The sequence below is a fragment of the Balaenoptera acutorostrata genome, chromosome 17 (assembly GCF_949987535.1).
Source record: "Balaenoptera acutorostrata chromosome 17, mBalAcu1.1, whole genome shotgun sequence".
Taxonomy (NCBI): domain Eukaryota; kingdom Metazoa; phylum Chordata; class Mammalia; order Artiodactyla; family Balaenopteridae; genus Balaenoptera; species Balaenoptera acutorostrata.
The window spans coordinates 78,971,303-78,984,387 of NC_080080.1; the positions used below are offsets into that span (position 1 = coordinate 78,971,303).

At 40.8% G+C, this 13,085-nt stretch overlaps 1 pseudogene; it reads right to left on the reverse strand.

Annotated features, from left to right (window-relative positions):
• Positions 1-10,721: 10,721 nt before the first annotated feature.
• Positions 10,722-11,538, reverse strand: LOC103017964 (signal peptidase complex subunit 2-like; annotated as a pseudogene).
• Positions 11,539-13,085: the final 1,547 nt, after the last annotated feature.

Below are 13,085 nucleotides of genomic sequence, written 5' to 3' on the forward strand. Positions count from 1 at the left end.
AGGAGACCCAGGCAACTTCCCGACCCACTGACGCACCTTTATTCAGGAGACGATCGCTTTGGTGAGAAGGCTGGTTCACAGGTGGGACAAAGCAGCGTGTTTAGGGACCTCAGGCTTCAAAAGCAGCTGCAGGCTGGTGGACCGTGGGAGCAGTGCATCCCATCTGGTTAGAGGAGGGTCTCCCTGGGACCACGCAGGCCTGCAGGTCTCGGGTGGGACACGGTGAAGGAAAAAGCACGTTCGCTTCTCTTCCATCCTTCCTCCCTCCTTTCCCAGGAAATGCAGATCCATGGGCACAGCTTGGAGAACTTTCTGTTCCAAATGCAGCCAGGCAGAAAGCTTGTCCTGGACCAGAGGTCTCTCTCAGTTCAGGATTAGGGTATCAGGAGTGCAGAAGCCAAAGAGAAAGGTTGAAGAAGTGTTCTTTAAATATTTATTAAGATGCTAAAGAGGATAAAAAGGTCCTGGGGGAGACCCCAGGGCTAGCGCTGCCTGCATTTAAAGTTTCTCAAGTTAGTCAGAAAAACAGTGTTTCTGAAGACTCTCTCCTCACAGAAGGCAGTCTGCCTAGTCGTGGCAATATTTCTGCAGTTAACCTATTTGGGGGAAACGTCTCCCAAATGCACTTAAAATGAACTAATTTACAAAACAGAAACAGACTCACAGGCATAGAAAACAAACTTATGGTTACCAAAGGGGACGGGGGGAGGGATGAATTAGGAGTATGGGATTAATAGATACACACTACTATATGTAAAATACATAAACAACAGGGATTTACTGAGTAACTCAGGGAACTATATTCAGTATCTTGTAATCACCTATAATGGAAAAGAATAAAAAAAAGAATATATGCACAACCGAATCACTTTGCAGTACACCTGAAACTAACACAATATTGTGAAACAACTATACTTCACTAAAAAAATTTTTAAGTAAAAAAAGAATAGCATAAATTTTACTAAAGAATATGATGGGTAAAATTTACAAAAGAACTTCTCCCAGGAAAAAAATGGAATAGAATAGAATAGAGTAAAATAATAACATAAAATTCACTGATGATCAAATCTTGATAACTGGTATAGACAGAGACTAAAATGCATCTCTCCTTTTCTCTCTTCCCTTTTCTCTATCTTGTCCTTCCTCCTCCGGCACTGTCTCTATGTCCACCTCCTCTGGCACTGTCTCTGTGTCCAGCTGACAAGGGCAGCAGCTCTGGAAGGCGGCACAGGTGGGCTCCTGGGAAGAGCCCCTTAGCTGGGGAGACACTACTATACGAGGTTCTTTGATGCACATGGGGTGTCGGCTGCTGCAGAGGTCCGTTAGACGCTGGGCTTTGGCACTTTTAACATCTTGTAGAAATGAGGTGGTGGCCGAAATCCACCACGAGAACTGGCCTGATTCCAGTGGGAGCTGATGCAAACTTCAGCTACTGAGACAGAGACCCCAGATCACCCCAGGCCTTAGAGGGGACCCAGCAGGCAGAGCTGAGCAAAAGGACAGTCTGAGAGGGGACAAGCTTTGTATGTGTCTTGTAACATTCATTTCTCTACAGTCCTCAGAGGGAGTCAAAGAATTAACCAGTACGACTAAAAACTGATCAGATGATGCAAATTTAAACTTATATTGACATTATTCTATGTATGGACAGTGTTAAAGTCCAGCACACATGGCTTAATTTCATCCCCTGGCCTTGGATGACATGGAAAAGCAGAGCTGAACCTCCAGGCAGGAGATGGCCTGCTGTTCCAGTTCTTTTTACCACAAACCATGTTCTTTCTCGGGCTTCGCCCTCCTCCCTGAACAGAGCAGGATGTTGCCGCCTGTCACTGGGGGACCCTTCCTGGTCTGAGGGATGATGCCATCTCTCCTTCATGAATGACATAAAACCATCCCTGTGGGTCCCAAATAGCAGAATTGAGCTCCATGATGGTAATTGGCTTTCTATCCCATTGTTGGAGAATAAGACCTCATCTCCTGCCTTTTTCCTGGCGACTGAGAAGGATCTGCAGGGTTTACAATCACTGGAACTTCTGTCTAGTGTCCTGACAACGTAATGTGATCTATGAAGGCAGTCACAGGGGTCATTGAATACAGCTCACGTTTAGGCGTCTAGAGGTGAGTATCTTTAAAAGCCTTATTCCTCTCTAGACCCATTTTGTAGGTAGCCCATGTAGTGTGGGAATTAGCCTGGTGAGCTTTCTGGAAAAGTCTGACCCTTCATGTGACTGTTTTTCTCACAGATGGGGGAGATGGGGAAGTTTGCGTATTTGCTGAAAGTCCTCCCAAGCTCCCTACACACCAGATTGTCTGGTGAGCTTTAAGGATCAAACTTATTTATTCACTTCAGAAGCATAAATGAGCTCTCTCCTACGCGTCTCCTTCAGGGGTAGTGTTTTAATAACTCACAGGCAACACAAGGGAAGGAGCATTTACTTAGGTAGCTTGTCCAAGTTCTTCCTCTGTGTGCTGGCTTTAGGCGGGCAGTGTTCTCAGGCCATCTCAGCGTAACACAAGGGTCTGCCTGTCCATATTCTATTTCACACTCCCAAAACACGAACTGATAAATATTAGCCTTTATTATTATTCCTCTCAATACTATGAGAAATATTCTTCTCTATCCCCATTTGATAGAAGTATCAATTGAGATTGGACAACTTCCCCAAGATCACAAGACTGCTACATGATAGAGATGAAATAGAGATGAAACTGAAAATACAGAGCCACGTCACCTAGACCCTACACACGCTGTCTTGCAGCCCCCCAGTAGGTAACTTCCCAAGGATGCACCTGCTCCTTAGTGATGGAGCCGTGATTTGAACTAAGGTCTTTCTGACTCTCCAGCCCCACTCTTTGTGTGTTTTGCCTCCCCTTCTTTCAAGGTCCGGGGAGAAGATAACAGACAGCTTTCAGGGTCTAAGAGGCAGGCACCTATGCAAAGACTGCTAACACCTTCCCCAGGAAGGAGAAGTTAAGATAGTTAGCATTTGTTTCACATTTTACATTAACAGAACACTTTCACATGTTCAATGCTTTCAATGCTCTCAATAACCCTGAGAAGCAAGAATTCTTATTTCTGTTTCCATCTGAGGAAGCCACAGCCCAGGACTCAGGCCATTTGCCCAAAGCCACTGCATTCAACTCTAATCCACCGCATCTGGCTTCAAACTCTTTAATTTTTCCATCATATAGTTTTCCATAAACATTTTACCTTTTAGGAAGCTGGGTTCTTTCTTTCCTCTGAAATGAATCAGAATCATCCTACCTTTTGTGAATGTGAAATTTGCATGATTATAAGCATTTTTCAATGTTAGCCTGGCCATTTGGGCTTTTCTTGCCAAAGCCGAGCTTCGAACCTGGGTTACCTCATTTCACCCAACATTATATACAAGTGGATATGTACAGGTGTATAAGACGCAGTATCTGTGTAACAATGCTTAGTTTCCTTCCCCCTTATCCGAAGTCTCCTTTTGCTAGGAGACTATGCTTCTCACACCCTTTCACAGATGGACAAACAAATCCACTTGGGTCTGTGCTTCCTGCCTCAGGGATGCACAGCAGTGAGGGTTCACTCTACTACACTTTTGGAGCTTTCTGGGGTAAGCAGGAGTGGAATCCCGGAGGAGACTTGCTTCCTTGCCTGGGCAATGGTTTTCCCACCTGCATAAAGCCTGCCGTGTCTCCAGAGATCTGCGCTGGATACTTATCCTTCAAGAATTCCTGCTTACTTAAAGGATACATTTGATATGCTACTATACAAGGTAATGTGATGCAGTGTTCCCAGTTCAACAGCCTCCAGGACAAAAATCACAAGAATAACAACAACAAAAGCTTCCAGGATGGTGATCAAGCCACTGGAAAAAGAACTGGGTAAATGTTATTAATTCAAAGACAAAGGAAAAATGAAATGCATTCCTAGAGAGAATGAAAAGTAGACTACCTCCTGTCTTTTTCAGGATCTATTTCTGATTAGAGAGAAAGTTTCTGTGTCTCTACTACTTCTGAAGATGAAATTTTTAAGGTGAAGTCAATGCCCCAAGTCAGGAAAATGGCTAGAAATCAGTGTCACCTGACTTAAACATTGTTAAGTGATAAGAAAACAAAAACAAAAATAGGCTATTGCTCTAATTATATCTCAGGAATCTACTTCTAAAAGATGGCATCATCTTTTTATTTTAAAGTAACACACCCAAATGAAAGGAAACAATTTTCACAAAGAAGTAGCATGAGTTACAAATTTTTACTACAACTTTAATGATTGTAATATAGTAGCAGTTACAAATTACATGTTTTATGTCAGATCTATAATATGGCTTCATATACACTTTCAGTATATGTCTATGAATATATGTATATTTATAATATATTAGAGTCTGTAAGTATACAGACAACTTTTTTCTCTCAGTAAAATATGTTTTGATTCTTGAAGCTTTAGAGAACAAACCATTTAAGAGGAGATAAATTCTGAGAGATCAATGTCAGTTAAAAGTTTGCAAAACAGTTCAATAAGTCCATAAAGCATGGACATTTTATGTATTAATTCAGTTATTGAGTATTTCTTGAACCTAAACTTTGCCCCACATACTATATTTGGTGCTGAGGATACAGAGATAGTATTAATAGATTGAACCCTAATTGCTGTTTTTGTAAGTTAAAAATTAATGGCAATTTAGATAGCGATTTAACATGATTTAACTTAATAAGTAAAACATAGTCTTGTTCTCATGGGGCGCAGTCTGGTAAGGAAAACAGCCTTATAAACAGGTGCACGTGCAAAGTGAAAAATTAGAGTGGATTTTTAATGGTAGGTTCTGTATTTTTAAAAGTACGAGCAGAATGGGTGGTCCTGCAACAGATGGGCGAGGTTGCAATAGATTAGGACATTGAATAAGGGATGGAGGGGCGGAGACAGGAAAGGCAATGTATCATTTTTTAAAGGTTGGCTGTGAAGCTGAGCGCATCAGCGGTCTCTGGGGATGGGTGTGGTTCAGGATGTATTTGTTGGTTTGTTTTTCTTTTAAAGAGAGAGGAAGTTTCTGTGCTGAGGGGGGAGGGAGGCCAGGAGGAAGGTTGCGGAGAGCGAGCCTGAAGAGGTGTGACAGGACAGTCTCTGGCGCTGAGAGATTAATTGCGTTGTGCGGCTCTGCGTGTCCCGCACGTGACTTAGCAAGTAGCAGGCACACAACCAAAGCTTTCTTGAACTGAAGGAAAAACAACGCTAGATTTTTCTATCTAAATTTGATGGTTCCTTGTTCTTCTCTAGGGAAAATAGCTCATGGGAGTCAATTCTGGGGAAAAATCTTGAAATTTTATTTCTAAATGCTTTAGGTAAATCGTGTTAGGAGGAAAGAAAAAAGGAAAGAAGAGGAAACCGATATTTTAGAAAGACTTTGAACAGAGCCCAGAGCACAGTAACAGAACAGTTTGGGGTAGAAGCAGAGAGAGAGCGCACTTACATGCAGAAAGAACGAGCCTTGCATAAGAAGGATTCATGGGTGAAGACCTGGATGAGAAAGAGGTATTAAAGATGAAAAATACCATAAAAATGAGAGAGGCTCTTTGAAGCTCAAAGCATAATATTCTAGAAAAGGCAGTAAGAAAACTCTTAGTCCCTGATGACTGAAAGAATGTCGCTATTAATTACTGGGTGGAATACAAAGGTCGTCCCTTTGTCTGACAGAAAGCTGATCCATGAGATGTGTGAATGGAGATGGAGTAATGGTTCCAGTGTGCTGTGCTCTGCGAAGAAGGCGAAATGTAGAAGGAGGTTCGTAGCCGGGGTGAGTGGTTGGATCACATTAATAGGAGAGAGAGACAGAGACAGAGAAAGACAGAAAGGGATCTGAGTGGTTCAAGAATACAAATAAATGGGAAAATTCTGAATGTGTCTTTTTACTTAATCTGTGATTTGTTTCCAAATATTTCAGGCCAATTCAACTCCTATTTCAGAGCTTGTCCCCCAAGGAGCACTCCCTTTAAAGGACAAAGCTTGCACTTTGTCTCCATCTGCAAAGAGCCACCAGCACTGCTCTGCTTGTAGAGGTTGGGGACCCAGCATGGGTCTGTTTCAAGTCCAGTCTCCAACCTGACCCCTTTCTTCAGCCTCCTGTCTGTTAAGACATCGCCATGGATCTCAACTTGAAAACCACTCTGTAATTTATGTAGCCTTTTAAAAATGATCTATGGTTTTGGAAATTCTATTTACTAGGTGTCCAAGTAAGCCTCCTAATCCCAGTGTTTTTTTTTTTTAACTTTATTTTATACTGGAGTATAGTTGACTAACATTGTTGTTTTAGTTTCAGGTGTACAGCAAAGTGATTCCGTCATACATTTACAGGTATCATTTTTCAAATTAATTTTCCCATTTAGATTGTTACGTAATGCTGAGCAGAGTTCCCTGAGCTATACAGTAGGTCCTTGTTGGTTACCCATTTTAAATACAGCAGTGTGATGTACATATATACAATGGAATATTACTCAGCCATTAAAAAGAATGAAATAATGCCATTTGCAGCAACATGGATGGACCTAGAGATTATCATACTGAGCAAAGTAAGGATGGACCTAGAGATTATCATACTGAGCGAAGTAAGTCAGACAGAGAAACACAAATATCATATGATACCACTTATATGCGGAATCTAAAAAAAAGGATACAAATCAACTTATTTACAAAACAGAAACAGACTCACAGACTTAGAGAAGGAACTTATGGTTACCGGGGGGAAGGGTGGGAGGAAGGGGTAGTTAGGGAGTTGGGAATGACATGTACACACTGCCAATCCCAGTTTTTTCCGTCCCCCGCACACACACCTCCCCTCTGCCGGCTCCCAGGAGACTTGCACTAGAGGCAGGTGTGCCCGCATCTCCAGTAAGTGTGCACAGGGCTCTGGGTGGTGCTGGGTGTGTGTCTGAATTACATGTTCGTTACCACTTCCCGGGGGGCCCCGTGGTGCTGCACCCACTCCCACTCCGCCTCCAATGTTCCCTTACCTGGTCACCAACTGGAGGACAACTCGCTTTACTAGAAGTTGAAGACGCCAGACTGGTAACTCCTTGTCTCCATACCCCCGAGGTCAAAGAGAGAGAGAGAGCTGATCCGGGGAAATCTGAGTTATTCCTAAGGTAGACACGGACTTCCCCTCATCTGGGGTCTGGTCCAGATCCTGATAATGGCCATGACCAACCGAGGGAGTTTAGCAGAGCGACTTCACCTTTCTGAGTCTCAGTTCCACCAAATGTACAAAGGAGACAATAATCCCTATGGATAGCTTTGACATCTTAGCGATGATACAGGTAAAATTCCCAGCACTGTTTCTAGCTCAGGGAAACCACTCAATAAATGATAAATAATTATTAATATTATTTTTGATGTGGCCTGTATTTTCTCAATTTTTCTAGAATGTCAATGTTCCCAAAAGACCATCTCGGTGTATGATGAAACGGCTTATGACATACAATACCTCAGAGTTAGTGTAACATGTAGACCAGAGTTGCCTGCTGAAGAACACACCGAGGGCCGGTTGATGCTTCTAGCACCAATACCTCTCTGCCGTGACGTTCTACTTAAACAATCGACAGACAAATCGGAAGACCTTAATGATTTAGCATATTATTAGCATAATGCAGTGTCTGCTTGAAAGGAGACTTTGAACTGCTGTTGGAAATTTGAAGCAAGTGATTTTTTTTAAAGGCCACTTGGCTGTTTTGGCAACTCTCCACTGACAGCATGTTACTTCTGCTTTCTTTGTCAAGCACAGAAAAACAGGAAGCACAAAATCAATTTGGACTGGAAGTGGGGCGGGGAGAGAGAGGACAGAGATGCGGGCCGTTTCTAGCAGTAGAGTCTGATCCATGTTATGCGACAGGAGATCACTTTGAACTTGGCCTGGATCGCTGCTGGGCTGCGCTTTGAGCGTTGCTGGACACACAGAGAAATTCTTCTGTACCTTTGGGGTCTCTGGCTGTCTCCCCAGGACCTGTTTTTTTTTAAAATGCCTGTGGGGTGTACAGGACAGTGGAGTACCTGAGGATTGGAAAGACTGAGGCAAGGTCCAGCTATGCAGTGAATTAGCTATGTGACCTTGATAAAGTAAATCCTCTGGCCTCTGTTCTCTGTTTCTTCACCTATGTGAGTGATACACAAGGAAGAAGAGTCTCACATGCAAATTCCCAGCAGGGGATGTACCCTGGGAAAATGGAGGTGACCCAGAGAGCCTGGTTTGGGCTGTAGCCGACGGGATATCTTGTGCTCAGTCAAAAGACATTCGAACTCCAATAAAAAAGAGTCACGTTCCAAGAGTGAACGCTTGTTGGCCGTCGTTTCAAGCCATCTGGGCCGGGTGATGTGTAAGGTCTTCTTCAGGTTTATAATTTGGGCTGCCTCCTCCACCGGCACCGGAAAGTAGCACCAAAGGATATTGAAGGATGTGAAACAGAGCGACTTGCCAAATACCATTTAGCTATGCATCATAAGAAAAGCTTGAAGTGTGTAAAAAATAAGCTTCCTTTAGTTATACTAATCCTAAAACAAAAACTAAATGAATTTCAGTTTAATTAACTATTAAATCTGGGATTAATGCATGGCTTTTCAGGAATTTTTAAACATAAAAAAATGGAGTGCTTTGAGAAAAATGTCTACTAGATGGTATTAGCTCCAGAATCATTTATCATCTTCTGAGCCTCTAGAGATATACCAGACAGAGCTTCCCTTAATGTCCATTCAGCAGGGACTCAATCCACCTGTCTCCATTAAAAGAAAGAGGAAGTGTTTTATTTATAGAAGACTAAAAGTATCCATTGTTGCTTTCTTCTGCATTTTAAAATGATGAAGAAACAGAGGTTCCCAACCTCTTCAGCACAAGTCGGACTTTATTGATCATTCCTACGTCAAGGGTATCAGAACCTAGAAGGCAGTGATCTAAATTACCACCTGATGGGACCGGCTTCTCAGTAAAAAGATCACATGTACTTAAAGGGCTCCTTGATTCTGTGACACAGGGTGTCAAACATACAGCGACTTCCTTAGAACATCAGAGCCAGATTAGGATTTTTTTTAAAACTTTTTGTTTTGAAATATTTATAGATTTGTAAGAAATTGCAAAGCTAGCACAGAGAGGACCTGTGTACCTTCACTCAGTGCCCCCCACCACTGGTTACCTCTTGCGTAGAGTATGATATCAAAACTAGGAAGCTGACATTGGTGTGAAGTGTGGGGACGGTCCTGTCCCGTTATTGCATGTGTAGATTCATGTCATCACCACCACAATCAACACATGCAACTAATCTACCCACAAAGCTCTCCCGTGTGGTACCCTTTGTGGTCACGCTCATCTCCCTCCTCCCCAGCACCCCTAAGCCCCGGCATTAATTTGTTCTCCAACTCCATAGTTTTGTCATTGTGAGAACGTTATACAAATGGAATCATACAGGAAATGACACAGTGGCTTTTTTATACTGGATTTTACTCACTTGGCATAATGTCCTTGAGATGTCTCCAAGTTGTTCCATTTCTTTTTATCTGTGTGTATTCTTTTGTATTGCAGGTTGGTATTCCATGGAATGGGTTTGTTTAACTCTTCACCTAGTTTAGGACATTTTTGTTGTTTCCAGTTTGGAGCTATTTCAAATAAAGCTGCTATGAACAAGAATATATGGGTTTTTGTGTGGACATAGTTTTAATTTCTCATAAATAAATGTCCAGAAGGGCAATTGCTGGGTCATATGGGAAGTGCATGTCTAGTTTTTTTTTTTTTTTTAGCAAACTGTCAAACTGATTTCCAACACGACTGGACCATTTTACATTCCCACCAGCAATGTAAGAGAGATCCAGTTTCTCTGTGTCCTCACCAATATTTGGTATTGTCACTGTTTTTTAATTTTAATTATTCTAACAACTGTGCAGTGATATTTCATTGTAATCTTAATGGCTAGTGATGTTGAACACCTTTTATGTCCTTACTTGCTCTCCATATATATTGTCTTCAATGAAATGTCTCTTCATGTGATTTGCATTTTCTATTTGGATTTTTTGTTTGTTTTTTACTGTTGAGTTTGAGAGTTCTCTATAGAGTCTAGATTTTAGTCCTTTAACAGATATACGGTTTGCAAGTATCTTTTCAGTCTGTAGCTTATCTTTTCATTGTCTTTTTTTTTCACATCTTTCATTTTATTGAAAAAAATTTTAGAAAATGGCAGTTAATAAAGGGCACAAACAAATCAACAGGGATATACTAGTGGAAAGCATAGGCAAGATAAAACTAAAAATGCCATTGGCTTCTTTAATTTTTTAAGAGCACAAAATGTAGCAGGCAGAAAGTCTCTTTTAAACAAATTAAAAAGCTATGGTTTTTTCCCCCAATTCTCCCCAAGTCAGATATATACACACCCACAAAAATGGTGTGTGAAAGAAAACTGTCATACACAAGAAGTTGTATCCTGAATTAAGGGAAACAGCTGTTGAAATGGGAATTAACACAATAAAGTCAGCAACAGGTTAACAGTTTTAAAAACTGAGTCTTCAAATGCTGCGTGGCACAAAGCTATACCATATAAAGTACTGCTAGGTATGGAGGAGAAAGTCCGTACAGCTTTTAGCAAAAATGCTTTTCCAGAAAAGCAAATCAAAACAATGCAATCAGCAGACCAAAGAGGCTATAGCTAGATATCAGAGCTACAACTTCTCATAACTGAGCTAGAAAATTGTATTTATCCAGAATGGACTAAAATTTCAAGACAAAATGGACATTTTTTACATTTCTTACTTTATCCATATGAAGTTCTCTGTTTCTTTCTCCCTCACCCCTTAATTCAGCATGATCCAGCCAAAAGATGGCTGCTTTTAGAAGTGGCTGTTTTGTTTTTCTTACAGTGGCATGACTGTCACGATGCCTGGATATTTCAGGCTCATACACATCCATGACCAGTGTCCCGCTGTGGTCAAAAAACTTAGCAATGGACTTGGTGAACTTGGCTTCCCATTGCTGCTTTGTTCTTCCACTGATGAAGGTCAGCTTCAGAGTGTATTTGTCATTGAACCTTTTGAGACTGGACAACAGTTGCCAAATGTCATCAGGATCCATCCCTGTGGGATCTTTCCTTTGGGCCACGAGAAAGATGCTCTTCTCCTTATATGAGGTATAAATGGTCAGGATCCCCATCATCACAAAATAGGACATAACGCACAAAGCCAAAACAGGTTTGGACCCTGGAAAGGGGTGCATATAATCCCAAATCAAAGCCACTATGGCAAAGAAACAGGAGATGGTACAGATGGTGAGGCGACGGTCAATTAGACCAAAATTCTCCACATACCCGTACTTTTCCAGAAGTACCTTTTTGGCAGAATCATCCAAAGACTCTTTCACAGCTGATCCATCCCATTTGTCAATTTTTACAGGCTTATCGTCAATCTTCCGCTTGTCCAGCAAGCTTCTGTGGCTACCGCCTGCCCCACAGCTGGCCACCGCCAGCCCTACTACTGCCACCACCGCTTCTCCCGCCCTGAGCAGCTGCCGCTGCCATCCTGCTTGCCTCTGCGTCTCCCTCCCCTCCTACTTGTCCCCTTTTCATCATCTTAACAGGGTCTTCTGCAAAGCAAAAATTTTTAACTTTGATTTACCTTTTTTTTTTTTCTTTTATGGATCACGTTTTTCACATGTGAGAACTCTTAGCGCAACTCTAGATCATGAAGTTTTTGCTTACGAGTGTCTAATTGCTACAATGCCATTGGTTGAAAAGGCTTTCCTTCCTTCACTGCATCACTTTTGCACCCTTACTAAAAATCAGTTGGGTGTCTTTGTGTGGGGCTATTACTTCATCCTCTCATCTCTTCCACTGACATGTGTTTGTCCTTCACCGAAACTATTCAGTCTTGATTACTGTAACTACATAATAAGCCCTAAAACTGGGTAGACTGATTCTTCCCACCTTCTCCTTCTTTTTCAAAATTGTTTTAACTACTATAGTTCCTTTGCCTTTCCATATATTATTTTGGAATAATATTTTCTATATCTACAAAAAAATCTGGCTCTGAATTTGATAGGAATTGCACTAAACCAGTATATCAGTTTAGGGAGAATTGATTTCTTTATTACGTAGAGTCTTCCAGTGTATGAACAGATATTTCTCCCCATTTATTTATATCTTCTTTGCTTTTTTTTCATCAGTGTTTTGTAGTTTTCAGCAAGTAAGTCTTATACATGTTTTGTTAAGTTTACACATATGTATGTTCCTACTGTTTTGGGAGGTATTGCAAATGGTATTATATTTTTAATTTCAGCCTGCACATGTTCATTGCTAGCATATAGAATACAATTGTTTTTCATCTGTTGATCTTGTATCCTGTGACCTTGCTGAATTCAATTATTAGTTCTAAAATTTTTTCTGTAGATTCCTTGGGGTTTTCTGCATATAAAATCATGCCATCCATGAATAAGGAGGGTTTTACCCATTTCCTTTCCAATTTGTACATCTGTATTTCTTTTTCTTGCCTTATGAAGTGATTAGAACTTCTAATATTACGTTTGATAACAGTGATGGGAACGGTCATCCTTGTTTTTTCCTGACCTTAGGAAGAAAGCATTCAAATTTTTCCCAATAAATATCATGTTAGTTGCAGGGTTTTTGTAGCTGTTCTTTGTCAAGCTGAAGAATTTACCATCTGTTCCTAGTTTTCTGAGATTTCAATCATGAATTAGTGTTGAATTTTGTCAAATGATTTTCCTGCATCAATTGCTAGGATTACATGATTTTTGTGTTAATATTGGTGGACTGCGTTATTGCCTTCTAAATATTGAATCAGCGTAGCATTCCTGGAATAAATCTCATTTGACCAAGATATAAAATTCTTTCTATACATTGCTGAATTATATTTACTAATGTTTTATTACGGATTTTTTGGTCTATATTCATGAGTGCTATTGGTCTATAATGCTTTTTGTTTTGTTTTGTTTTGTTTTGTACTGTCTTTGGTTTTGGTATCAGGATAACACTAGCTTCATAAAATGAATTCGCAAGTGTTTCCTCTCTTATTTTCTAGAAGATATTGTGTAGCATTGGAGCTAATTTTCCTTTAAATGTTTCAT